The following is a 13,293-nucleotide window of genomic DNA, read 5'->3' as shown; positions in this document are numbered from 1 at the left end:
TGTCTTAGAAAAAAAAGAATGAAAATTTGAATTTGGGTGTGTATACTTGTTTTTCACTTTCAACACAACAGAGGCATGTGTTAAAACAACCAAAGAGTGTTAACCACAGATGTCGGACAAGTGTAGATCCTACCCACTCTGCTGAAGGCTTATGGGGCTCCGTGGACTATGTTAGTGTCTAAGGACCTTTTTTTTTAAAAAAAAAAAAAAAAAAAAAGATTTATTTATTTATTATGTATACAGAAGAGGTGCCAGATCTCATTACAGATGGTTGTGAGCCACCATGTGGTTGCTGGGAATTGAACTCAGGACCTCTGGGAGAGCAGTCGGTGCTCTTAACCTCTGAGCCATCTTAAGCAAACACTTACTTAATAATGACCGCTTGAGTGTTTTCATATTTGATTTGATTTTTTTTGTGTGTGTGTGTGTGTGTTGTTTTGTTTTTCAAGACAGGGTTTCCCTGTGTTGTTTTGGTGCCTGTCCGGGATCTCGCTCTGTAGACCAGGCTGGCCTCGAACTCACAGAGATCCACCTGGCTCGGCCTCCCGAGTGCTGGGATTAAAGGTGTGCGCCATCGTGGCCCAGCCATGTTTTGCAGTATTTTAAACTAAACCCCACTTTAATTGCCTTCTCTGGACACTGATGGCTTTGGGTGGGGAAGAAAGGCTTTATAAATGAAATGGTCGCTGGTATTGCTTCCTTTCTTTCTGGCTTCATCAAATGAGTTGCTTCCGTCCACACATAAGCCCTGATCCTCACCTTCGTGTGTCCAGAAAATGGCACATGCCAAATAGAAAGCCTGAAGATTTAATCAAAGCAGAATAAAAGATGTCTCTATAATTGCAGATTGAGGGGGATAGAAATCAGGACTCAGTTCTTGGTGTCAGATTGGCTGGTAGAAACAGAAGGAAGGACTTGAGAGGGTTTGATTCTCGGCTGTACTGCCCCAGGTTAAGAAGGTGTCCTACAAGGTAGGAGGAGAAGTGACCTAAGAGAGGCAATGGGTCCCTCCCCTGGGGCCCAGCACAGATTTAAACACCAGTCTATCCACCCTGACCCCCACCCCCCTTTTTTTTTATTACTTCCCATGAGGTGTTACAAAGTGAGGAGATAATTATCACAGACTTTTTCTTTTTGCATGTATATGTACATGTGTGTATGTGTGTGGTGTGCCTGTGTGTGTATGAATGTTCATGCATGTGGCTGCATTTGTGTGTGGGGGTGCACATGCAAGTGTCTATGAATGCGTGTGAAGGCTCCAAGTTAGCATCAGGTGTCGTCTTCCTCGATCCCTCTCCACTCTACTCTGCTGAGGCGGACTCTCCTGCTGAGCCCGCAGCTCACCAAATCTTAGTCCAGCTGGGCTTGCTCAGGGGAACTGCGGTGCATGCCCATTGCATGCTGGGGTTATAGGTGGCTGCCAGCGTGCCTGCCTGGCATTACATAGATGCAGGGGATCGGAACTCACGTGCACAACAAATGCTTTCTCAATAGCTCCCCATCTCCCAGTGTCAGGGACTTGGCAGAAAAAGTAAGATACGATTTTTTTTGTTTGATTTATGTATATATGTATATGCATCCCATATGTGTATTTATCGGGGGTGGGGGGGTGGGGGGGTGTGCACACATGTGTGTAGGAACACATGCATATGGATGCTGCAGGTCAACCTCTGGTGTGGTCCCTCAGACAGCATTTGTTTTTTGAGACAGGGTCTCTCCCTCACCAAGTAGACTCAACCGGCTGGCCAGGGAACTCCAAGGATCCACACTAGGAGTGTGCGCACACAACAGTCACTGTACCTGACTTATTTTGTCAACGAGTGATTCTGGGGCTGGAACTCAGATCCTCGTGTTTACGAGCCATCTCAATAGCCCAGGACAGTTTAAAATCAGGCTGGTGACCCTCCCCCCCAACACACAAACCCGCGCCACTTTGCTGGAGTACATGCGAATGAACTTATTTATAATCAAGCTAGGAATACAAGGGAGGATTGGCAATTTGAAACTAGGGTGCCTCGCTCCAGAACACTGAACCCCATAACTGAGCATCCCAGATGCCCGTCCCACAGGCCCTGGACTGGGCAGTTTGCAGATTTCCCCCTCTGAAGGGGAGGAGGAGGAAGGGAGTCCTAGGAAAGGAATGTTCAGGCATCAGTTAAAATAGGCACCACAGCCCCTTGTCTCGCCTTCGTATTCACAAATGTTCATGTCTTTCTCTCCCTCTCTTTCATTCTTGCTAGGGATGGTGACTGACAGATTAATATATGTCTAACTACATGTCTCAGGAATCAAAAGGAAGGTACTGTCAGAATCACTTGTCAGAAAATGAGATTAGGCACACTTGTCGTTTGCAGAGGATTGCGGGTCTTTCAGAGATAAGGTTTCATTTAATGAGGGTAAAAAGCCTCCTTTCAAAAAAAGGGGGGGGGGAGAAGAAGAAGAGGGAGTAAGGGCAGGGAAGGAGAGACTGATGATTCTCTCTGGTAGTATCAGCCAAGTGTTTTTATCACGGGTCCTCGATCCCAGAGCACCTGGTAGCCACTGATAATGGCCGCCTGTCCTTCCCCGCCTCCTTTCCATAGAGATACTTCAAAAACAACTGTCTTTGCCTCTCCTTGGAATCCAGAGTTCTTTCTCCTGTGGGGAGAGGGAGCTAGGTATGTACTCTGGATTTCAAAGCAGGCTCAAGATGGCTCACAGCATAAAGGGAACCATACAGTGGCACTTCTGGGCACACAGGAAGGGACAGTCCCTCCACCCCCACCCCGGCAGGTTTCAGTGAGGTCTGTCTGGGTGCTTGCGTGACTTGGTGGAAGGTTGACTAATGAGAGACAGCATCGGATCCTGTTGCAGCCAATTGTGTTTTGTTGTGGGAAGTGCTTATTAAGTTCTTCGGCATGTGTTGATTTTCTTAACCGTGACATGTTGAAGTCCTCCTGGCATGGGGCTTATTTATAATGCATTGCATGCACCAAACAGAATTCTGATGGAGGTGCCTACCTCAGGGGTCAGGGCTCTCCTTCCACTATGTGGGATCCAGGGATCAAAGTCAGCTAGTCAGGCAAGATGAAAAACACCTTTACCTGTGGTGGAGTCCCTCTGGCCCCCGACCTTGTCTTTTGAGACTAGATTGCTTACTGGCCTAGAGCTCACCTACTAGGGTAGGCTTGCTGGCCAGCAAACCCCAAGGATCCTCGTGTCTCCACCTCCCTGGCACTGGAATTACAAGTATGCACTGCCACACCCAGCTTTTTATGTGGGTTCTGGGAATCAAACTCAGGTCCTCATGTTTGCATGACAAGCATTTTACTGACCTGCAGTATAAAGAAAACCGTATAATGTCGCCGAACCATCTCCCCAGCCCCCAGTGTGGAGCTTTTTATTATACTTCAAATGTGATCTGTGCAATGGAAGTATCTCCAGTTAACCTCTCCCACCCCTAGTCCCGGATGCCACCCCTGAAATGAACAGTGTTATTGTGGAGAATGCTCAGAGTAGAACAGAAAGGCTCTATGTAGCAAATGCCCACTCCAGCTCTCTACTCTAGACGCAGTACTAGAGGTAAGACAGACCTCTTCAGGCTGGCCATGTAGCCCCGTTGGCAGAGTGCTTGCTTAGCGTATGTGACGGCATAGGTTCAGTTCCTAGCACTGCCTAAACCAGGAGTCGTGGCTTATGCCCTCAATCCCAACGCTTCAGAGGTGGCGGCGGGAGGATTAGGAGTTCAGAATCACCCTCAGCTCCATAGTGGGCTGTGGTCCAGCCTGGGCGCTGTGAGACTCCGTCTCAACAAAACATTTCAAAGCATCTCTAACAAACAGAGTCAACAGTATGTACAGAGGAGAGGGATCTGAAGCTAGGGACTTTCCTGACACATGGGGACGAGGCAGGGGAAGAGAGGTGGAATTTGAGACATGTGGTACTTCTTAGAGCTGAGTTCAGCAGGCCCAAGAGGCTAATTTAAAACCAAAGCTTTTCCCTGGATCCCAGTGCCTATTCCTGTGACCTAGACTTTCCATTACCAAATCTAAGGATTTAAATCCTGATATCTTAGGCTAGCATCTGGAAGCCACTTCAACAGTTGGAGATCTGTGCTACCGAGGCCAAGCATGGCTGCACAATAAGGTCTTTTTGCAAGCCAAATTTTCAAATAATAGTAAAATAATAGAAGATCCCGGGAAGAAAGGCTCTCTTCCCATCAGGTTCAGCTCGGGCTGTTTGGTATTTGACTCAGTTGTTGAGGAGTCTGATAGGGCTCAAGCCCTTCCCAGTGTGACTGAACTTAATTCCATGGTTAGGAATGTGTTCATGAAAAGAACTGTCGGCTGGCCGGGCAGCAGTGGCGCACGCCTTTAATCCCAGCGCTCAGGAGGCAGAGCCAGGCCGATCTTTGTGAGTTCAGGGCCAACCTGGGCTACAGAGCGAGATCCAGGACAGGCACCAAAACTACATGGAGAAACCCTGTCTCGAAAAACCAAAAGAAAAAAAAGAAAGAAAGAAAAGAATGGTGGTAATGTCTAGAGAGATCAGTCTGCCTTTAAGAGCAGTTGCTGGTCTTCAGAGGCGAGTTTGGTTCCCACACTGAGTAGCTCTCAAGTACCTGAACTCTAGTTCCAGGGGAATCCAGCGCCTCTTCTGGCCTCTGCAGGCATTGTACTCATGGGCATGTGCACTCCTGTGTGCTCATGCACGACACACACACACACACACACACACACACACACACAAAACAGTTCTTTAGATTTTAAAAAAAGAAAGCATTAAGTTTAAAATCTAACTGTGTTGTATGTGTGTGCACTTTCTTTCTGAAATACTTCTCCGTTGGTTTTCAGATTAAAGAGTATGCGAGGACACAGCCACCCTTTTGGTTTTGTTTTTAAAGCACAAAGCTGACAAATGGACTTAACGGGGCTCCTCGCACTGTCTGGCAGCTGCCAGGGCTCAGTGATGCCTTGACTGTTTTGATAAGGAAGTGCAGTTTCAGCTCCCCAGTCGGAAGCATGGAACACAAGCCACCCCATACTTCTGACACCTCGGTGATTGGCCAGGAAACTCCAAGAGGGTAGGGGCAGGAAAGGGGAACCCCGTAGGGATGCCCTGTATGGAAATTCATTGTGTAAATACCACAAAAGAGAGAAATAGGCTTTTCTTTTTCTTTCTTTCTTCCTTCCTTTCTTCTTTTCATTTATTTATTTATTTTGTTTCATTTTGAAACAGTCACTTTGTAGCCCTAGCTGACCCAGAACTCACTTATGTAGACCAGGCTGGCCTCAAAAAACTCACGGTAGCCCACTTCTCTCTGCCTCCTGAGTGCTGGGAGTCAAAGTGTGTGCCAGCATCCCAGCCAGATTCTGTCTATAGAGTGACAGAATCACTTTAGACGGGAAGGAATCATGAGAGAACCAGGAGTGAGGGGGCCTTCCTTTAGCCCCAGCACTCAAGAGGCTGAGGCAGGATGATCAGGAGTTGAGGGCCAGAGTGCATTAGATAGTTTTGCCTACATAGTGAGATACTGTCTCAAAAAGAAATGAAAAGGAGAGAGGCCAGGGAAATGGCTCACCAAGTAAAGGTATTGTCTGGTAAGTCTGACAATAAGTTTTATTCCTAGGACCTGGATAGTTAAAGGAAAGAACTGATTTCCACAGGTTCTCTGACTTCCATATAACTGCTGTGATATACCCAGCTACACACGCACACATACACACACACTCACACACAATTTATTTTTTAGCATCTCATGTAGCACAGGCTAGCCTGGAACTCACTACGTAGCTGAGGCTAACCTTGAACTCCTGATCTTTCTGCCTCCACTTCCCAGGGGCTCGCTGGAATGTCAGCAGTACACCGTCCTGTTACTTCTGAAACACACTAGAGTCATCCGCTGAGTCGAAGCCAGCCTCTAAGACCCGCCGGGGTCAGTTATTTGTAGACATTTTGCTGGCCTTGGACTGGACCCTCACAGTCACCCAGTTATCTCACAAATGCATGTTGTCAGCTGTAAGTGAGCTCTGGTAACCCAGAAAAAAAATCCATCACCACCGCTCCTAATGAAAAAGAACTGGGAGCGCAACTGCCTCGCAGAGAATGTTATCTGCCACTTGATCTTTGTGTAAGACCTACACTGTCATAAATTGAAACAAAAGCTACCAATTGAAACAACTGCTTTGTTTTCCAGCCGACCTCTTCTTCTCGGAGAGAGAGCGCTCACTGCCAAATAATAAGTAGCATTCTTTACCAGCCGCCCCAAGTAAAACTGTGTTCGTTATAGGCAAGTGGCTATTGAAAGCCTGGCTACAAGTTTCCTGTTTGACTAACACTTGTAATTAAATCCATCAACTCTAAGATTCTTGTGTAAATACCAGATGCTCACTGTATTTTTTTTTTTATTCTTCTAAAGAATGTGAAAGTTGTACAGTAGCAGTAGAAGCTGCGTATGGCAGGGCACTGCATGCCTGTGATCCCAGCACTCGGGAGGTGGAGTTTGAGGTCGCTGTGGGGCAACACAGTGAGCGCAGAGAGTTCGAGGCTAGCCCGGACTATGGGAGATGTTTCTGAAAGAGAGATGGGGGAGGGAGGATGAGAAAGAGTGGTGGAGGTTGGAAGGAGAGAGGGAGAGAGGGGAGGAGGGAGGGAGGGGGAGGAGGAGAGGGAGAGAGAGAGAGAGAGAGAGAGAGAGAGAGAGAGAGAGAGAGAGAGAGAGAGAGAGAGAACAAGAACCAAGAGGCTGGGAATGTAGCTCAGTTGGCAGAGTACCTGACTAGCGTGCACAAAGCCCCAAGTCCCATCCTCAGCACCACGTAAACTGGATGTAGTGGTACACACCTGTGATCCCAGAGCTAGGAGATGGAGACAGGAGCATCAGAAATTCAGGAGCATCCTCAGCTATCTGGGGAGTCCGAGGCCACCCTGAGCTGCCGAAGACCCTATTGTAAACAACAACAAATAAGACACATTTCAGAGGGTACAGGTGAATGAAGCCCTAATTCTCCATTTTTGGTAATTTTCCAGTTGAGGCAGCTCCCCCCAACCCCACAGCTTGGGCCCCTCCCATCATCTAGCCCGAGTGGTTGATGTTAAGTTAACATCAGTGCCTAGTTCGGCAGCAGATGGCCGGGACTGGAGTATAGTGGATGGGAGAATCGAATCCAGCAAGCCTGGGGGAAGCTTGTGAAGGGGAGAGAGCTGGCCCCTCTCTCCCTGCGGGACTGCAGCCTGCTTTTCATGTGCTGTTGAGGCGGCCCCCGCCAGCTGTCACTTGGATTTATTCAGTGGATCATATGGGGAAATCAGAGGAGGAGGTTTGGGATGGTGCTGGGTAAATCCACCTTCCCTCCTGAGGGTGAGAACAATCTTCCAGTGTGTGTGGAGGGGGAGGGCCGGCTATGTATTATGGAGTTTGTTCCTGACCTGTGGGGGGGGAGGGGTAACTTTTTTTACATCGTGTATCTATCTTGTGGACGTGGATATGGTTGTTCTAGATCAGAGGACGGTTGGCAGGAGTCTGCTCCCTCCTTCTACCACGTGAGTTCCTGGGAATCAAACTCGGGTCATCAAGCCTTGGCCATAAGTGTGTTACCAGCTGATCCATCTCTGCCTAGGAAGGTTAACTTTGGAGTCCCAAAGTGATGTTTCAGACACAGTGCAAACAATGCCTCCTCCTTTGTATCTGCAGAAGTCAAGGTAGATCTGTGATGACCTAAACAGCAGACTGGGACAGTGATGTGGGAGTATATTCTTGGCCATTTGTCATGAAAAGCCTGGGAAAAGGGTGTTCCGCCTCCTCTGGCTTTACCATAAAACATCCAGGCACCCCTGAATCTACTCACCAGGTATTCTCTCTGAATGGGGTCACCCCCAACCCCCTTGACTGATTGGCTGTCACAGACTTTAGTGGTCATTCCCCAGCTAATCTTGTCGGACAGGTTGCCCCGTGGATATTCTTTTCCTTTGGATGGAGTCTGATGTAGCACAGGCTAACCTAGTAGAATTGACTACAAGGGTGTCCTTGAACGTCTGATCCCCCTGCCTCTACTTCAGAGTTGGGATTACAGGTTTGTGCCACCATGCCAGGTGACAAAATTGTTGGTAGAACTGGAAGAGGGTGGGTACTGTTTTTGTTTGATCTGAATTTACATCCATGGGGAGGGTAAGAAGGCCACAAGAGGGTGTTAGATCCCTAGAGCTGGAGTTACAGGAGGTGGTAGCCACCCAGCATGGGTGCTAGGAAGTGAATCGGGGGCCCTCTGCAAGAGCAGCAAGTGCCCTTAACCACTGAGCCATCTCTCCAGCCCCACGGTTATTTGCTTTTCGAGACAGGGTTCCATGGGAGCCTAGGTTAGCCAGGAACTCACTATGCAGGGGAGGATGATCTTAAACGTCTGACCTTCCTGCCCCTACCTGCTGAATCCTAAGATCACAGGCCCACACCAGCATTCCTGGGCGGTGCAATGCCGGGTTGGAACCAGCCCTTTGTGCATGCAAAGCCAGCGTCCTGCCAACTGAACCACGGCCCCAGACTCCCAAGGTTGGTTAGACCGTGTTTTTCCCCTGCTTGTGTCAAGGGGAGAAGAGCAGGAAAGCATGAAAGGTTGGAGACATGGCCCTTATCACCTCAGCTACTTTCAGTTTCTATTTGGGAAAGGAAAAAAAACTCACAGCAGAGCTGTCAGATGGCAGATGTACATTTGGTGGCAATGAGAATTCCAGATTTTATGCTAATTTGGTTTCAGGTTCCTTTGAACCCACAGTTTTATGGGGCTGCGCTTAAAACTGCAATCTGTTTCGGATAAAAGAAGGGATTACTGAAGACTTTTTAGTTTTGCAAACATCCCTAGTCTCCAAAAGAAAAGGGGGGGCAGATTTATTCTTTCATTAATATTGACATGTTACATTTCCTTGACTTTATTACAGGGAAAACTGCCTTATTAGAGTGAGGTGTTTTGTTTTGGTTTTGGTTTTTCCTTCTTTCTGTTAACTCACTTTGACTTCTGTAGCATCTTTCACCAAGCTAAAGGTCCTCTCCCTTGCAGGCAGGATAGGATTCATAGTCCATGCACTGGTTTGGGTCTCTTCCCTGTACGTTCATCTTTCTTCTCTCAGTGTTGGGACTGAGAGTTTGGCTCAGTGGTAGAGCCCCTGCCTAGAATCCCCCAGTGAGGGGCTGGGGTGTGGCTCAGTGGTAGAGCACCTGACTAGAATCCCCCAGTGAGGGGCTGGGGTGTGACTCAGTGGTAGAGCACCTGCCTAGAATCCCCCAGTGAGGGGCTGGGGTGTGGCTCAGTGGTAGAGTACCTGCCTAGAATCCCCCAGTGAGGGGCTGAGGCGTGGCTCAGTGGTAGAGCACCTGCCTAGAATCCCCCAGTGAGGAACTGGGGACGTGGCTCAGTGGTAGAGCAACTGGCTGGAACTGCCTCCCCCCCCCCCCCCAATGAGGGACTGGGAACATGGATCACAAAAGTGATGCCCAGGGCTGCCTGTGTTCACCTTTCCTTTCTCCCAGTTGGCAGATACCCAGGTTGCTACTTTAGTGGCTGATTGCTTTGTAATGAGACAAAAATGTAGTAACTTAAAGTACAGCAGTTATTTATTTGCATACAATGTTGCCAGCTGTGGAGACAAAGCTTTTCTGTGCTCTACCTGACATCAGGGGAGGCAAATTCAACCAGAGGCAGGAAGAACCACACCCAGCTTCTAAGATGTGGCAGTGGCCTGTGGATGCATCTCTGCTGATTAAAGTACTTGCTATATAAGCCTGAGGACCAGAGACTGATTCCCAAAATGCCTGTAACAATTAGCCAGGCATATAAGCTTTTGACCTAAAGATAGACAGACAGACAGACAGACAGACAGACAGACAGACACACACACACACACACACACACACACACACGAACGAACGATAGCTAAGTTGTTACTAGAGACTTCAGTTAGGTCTCTGGTCCTGAGGCCCCAGTATTCTTTGGAACGGGTCTGCTGGGACTCATAACATGGTGACTAGGTAGGTTCAAAGCATAAAAAGACAGAAACCGGAGGCCTTCCTAATACCAAGGCTGAGGTTTCCAACACATCACTTCTGTGTTCTGTGGGACAAAACTGACAGAAGTCCAGCTCAAAGCCAGGACTCCCTTCCCATGGGGAAATTGGCTAGCAAATTCGGAATTTTTTTTTTTATGGTAAAGTGTGGGTTCCAGATATCACATTTTACCTAGTAATCATTTTCAGGAGAACTTACCTGTGTTCTGTTTTTAGACTCATCTGTTTTCTAGTTTTTGAAATTCCAAATGGGTGGCCAGCCGCAAAAAGAACTTTACAGCGTGGTGTATGTGTGAGATAATGCATTCATTCTTTCCGGTTCTAAGGTGCCAGAGAGGTGTTTAGCATTTCCCTGTTGGCATGTTCATGTGAACACACTTCATGGACTCTCTCTTAGATAGAACATATCGGAAGATAAGGAAATGCTGGTGGCGATTGTTTGTGCATGTATGTATTTCAGTACTGATAGTCAAGATTGACTGGTCAGAGAAGAGCCGGGCACAGTGGAACCTGTTGACAGTGGGTGTGTCAACCCAAACATTGACCTTTAGCCTCCACACATGGATCCATATGTATGTTCACACATATCCCCACACACATGTGCACTCCCACACAACTTACAACACACACACACACACACACACACACACACACACACACACACCACAAAATAAAAAAGGAAGGGAAAAGAAAATGTATCCTTCAGAGTAGCAGAAGAAATCTGTGCCGCCAACATCTGCAAATGGCAGTTACACAGGACGGAAGAAGAGGTGGCAGGTCCCTGCAGGAGCACACACAGGCTTGTCCTGACCTTTGATCATCACTGTTATTTTTGTATCACTTGGCCGTTTGCAAAGGATGCATTTTTGGGGCAGGCAAGATGGCTCAGTGGGTAAAGGCACTTGCTGCCAAGCCTGGTGACCTGAGTTCAATTCCCAGGACCCACATTGTGGAAGAAGAGAACCAATTTCTTCAAGTTGTTGTAGCGCCCCCATCTCTTACCACCCCACACACTAACTATGATTTCAGTTTTAAAAAATATGGGCCGTGACCTATAAAGCCAGAGATGGAGGATATAGAGAAGATTGTTCAAGAGTCCCCTACTAGATAAAAGCTAAAACCAGAATACAAGTGAGAAGCCAGAAATGAGAATGTTTTTAGGAAACCTAAAGGGATTTGTGACGTTTTTAACTTCCCTCCTACTACTCCAGAAACTGTAGAATTCACCAAAACAGTGGAAGCGCTTATATTGTTCGTGCTAGGGCTTCTGCAAGTGTCCCGCCATGAAGCCTCGCACAAAAGCTTCATTTATTCACACTGGTAGACGATTAGAATTCCAAGCCCCCTAGGGATCATTACTAACTCTAGGTAACTTGTTTCCAAGGGGAGCTGCCTAAGCCTTGACGGGACAGTGGTGGGGAAGATGGACCAATGTTCAGTCCGCCACCATGTCTCCGGGTGTCAGTCATTCTTCAATCTGTAAAACCAGGCTCTGCGAACGTTCTCATGTTTTTTCTGTTGCTGTGATAAAACATTCTGACCAGAAGCCACTTAGAGGAGGAAAGGGTTTATTTTAGCTTACTCTTCCAGGTCGTAATCCATCACTGAGGGAAGGCCAGGCAGTTAACTCAGGAATGCTGCTTTCTGGCTTGCTTGCTTGCTTGCTTGCAGGCTGGCTCACAAGCTTTTGCTCCGTTAGTTTTGTTACACAGCCCAGGACCACCTGCGTAGGGATAGTGCATCCCTCAGGTCTGTGCCCACTGTCATCGATTAATAATCAAGACAATTCCCTATAGATATACCCGTAGTCCAATCTGATCTAGGCAAATCCTCGATGAGGGCTTTCCTCTCAAATGACTCTAGACTGTGTCAATTAAAACTAACAAGGACAGTAAACCATTCAGATATCCCTACAGCGTTCATATGACCAAGTCATGTTTACCATAACTTCTTAGATCTGGAAACTTCTCAAGATTATAGACATCAGAATTAAGTTTTGAGGTGAGTGTTGTACACACCTGTAATCCCAGCACACAGAAGGCAGAGGCAGGATGATCTTGAGTGGAGAGCAGCCTGGGCTACATAGAGAAACGCTGATTCAGAAAAGAACCTCTGTGGTATGTGCCTGTAATCCCAGCACTCAGAAAGCTGAGGCTGGAGGATCAGGAGGTGAAGGACATTCTGACTATAATAGACTATTTGAGGCCACCTTGGGTAAAAAAAATATATTTTTTCCAAGATTTGTTTTCTCCCTCCCTTCCTTCCTTCCTTCCTTCCTTCCTTCCTTCCTTCCTTCCTTCCTTCCTTCCTTTTTCCTTTCCTTCCTTCCTTCCTCCCTCCCTCCCTTCCTTCTTTCTTTCATTCTTTGAAAGATTCTACATTTTATTACTGGACAAACCACTTCCCCAACTTAAACATGTCTAAGTCTCCAGGTTAAATTGCTGAACTCTATGTGGTAGGATTGCTCAATGACCCACAGTTCAGTATAAACTCTCAGTCTTACCATTGCATGAATCCTTACAGACCCAGCTTTGTTCTCCTCCAGTGTCTTCTCTTGGAGTTGTACCTGAGTTTTGTTACCAGTTTTCATCTGAATCCCCTGAGGAATAGGACGATTTTGCTTTTGTTTCTTGGCCAGGAATCACTTGATTCTGAAAGTCTTGTGGGAAGACATGGCAAGAAGCCGAGTCAGGGGTCCGCTGCATGATGGCGAGGAAGGGAGAAGTTTGTTTTATTTTTTCTTATGTGTGTTTATGTGCCTCTGTTTGGGTCTGTGCCTGTAAGTGCAGGTGCCTTTAGAGCCCAGAAGAGGGCGTGCCATCCCCTGGAACTGCAGTTACAGTACTGGGAACCACTCCCATCCTCTACAAGAGCAGCAGTTTCTCTTTTAACTGCTGAAGCCATCTCTCCACTCCCAGAATTTATTTTTTACTTCTAGGTTTGGCCAGGGAGCGAGAAACTGAGTCTGACTACACAGGTGTATGGTAGAACAGGGATGAGTGCAGGAGGCAATAGTCCCGCTTTGAAGAATCACATTGTCGTCTCAGCTCTGTGCCAAGGTCTTCCTTAAACTTCCTCTGTCATATTCCTTGTCTGGAATTGGGAGGATGTCCCAGTTTGTATATTTCCCTTTCAACAGTGATGTAAGTGATATCATCAGGGCAAACGTTTTTTGAGAAACATGCTACTACTAACTACATTTATGAATGCCATTATCTTTAGTAGAGTCTCAATCTTGAAACCAGTAGATGAGACCATCAT

The 13,293-nt window shown here is 47.3% G+C and overlaps 1 protein-coding gene and 1 pseudogene across 5 annotated transcripts in view; one reads left to right on the top strand and one right to left on the bottom strand.

Annotated features, from left to right (window-relative positions):
- The window catches only part of Auts2 (activator of transcription and developmental regulator AUTS2), a 1,119,825-nt gene that overhangs the window by 1,000,113 nt on the left and 106,419 nt on the right, over positions 1-13,293 (top strand). The window lies entirely within an intron of this gene.
- Positions 12,548-12,706, bottom strand: LOC119086554 (annotated as a pseudogene).

The sequence above is a fragment of the Peromyscus leucopus genome, chromosome 23, assembly GCF_004664715.2.
Source record: "Peromyscus leucopus breed LL Stock chromosome 23, UCI_PerLeu_2.1, whole genome shotgun sequence".
In the NCBI taxonomy this organism is placed as follows: domain Eukaryota; kingdom Metazoa; phylum Chordata; class Mammalia; order Rodentia; family Cricetidae; genus Peromyscus; species Peromyscus leucopus.
Note: the sequence above shows the minus strand (reverse complement) of the source record. Positions and strands in the feature narration are given on the sequence as shown.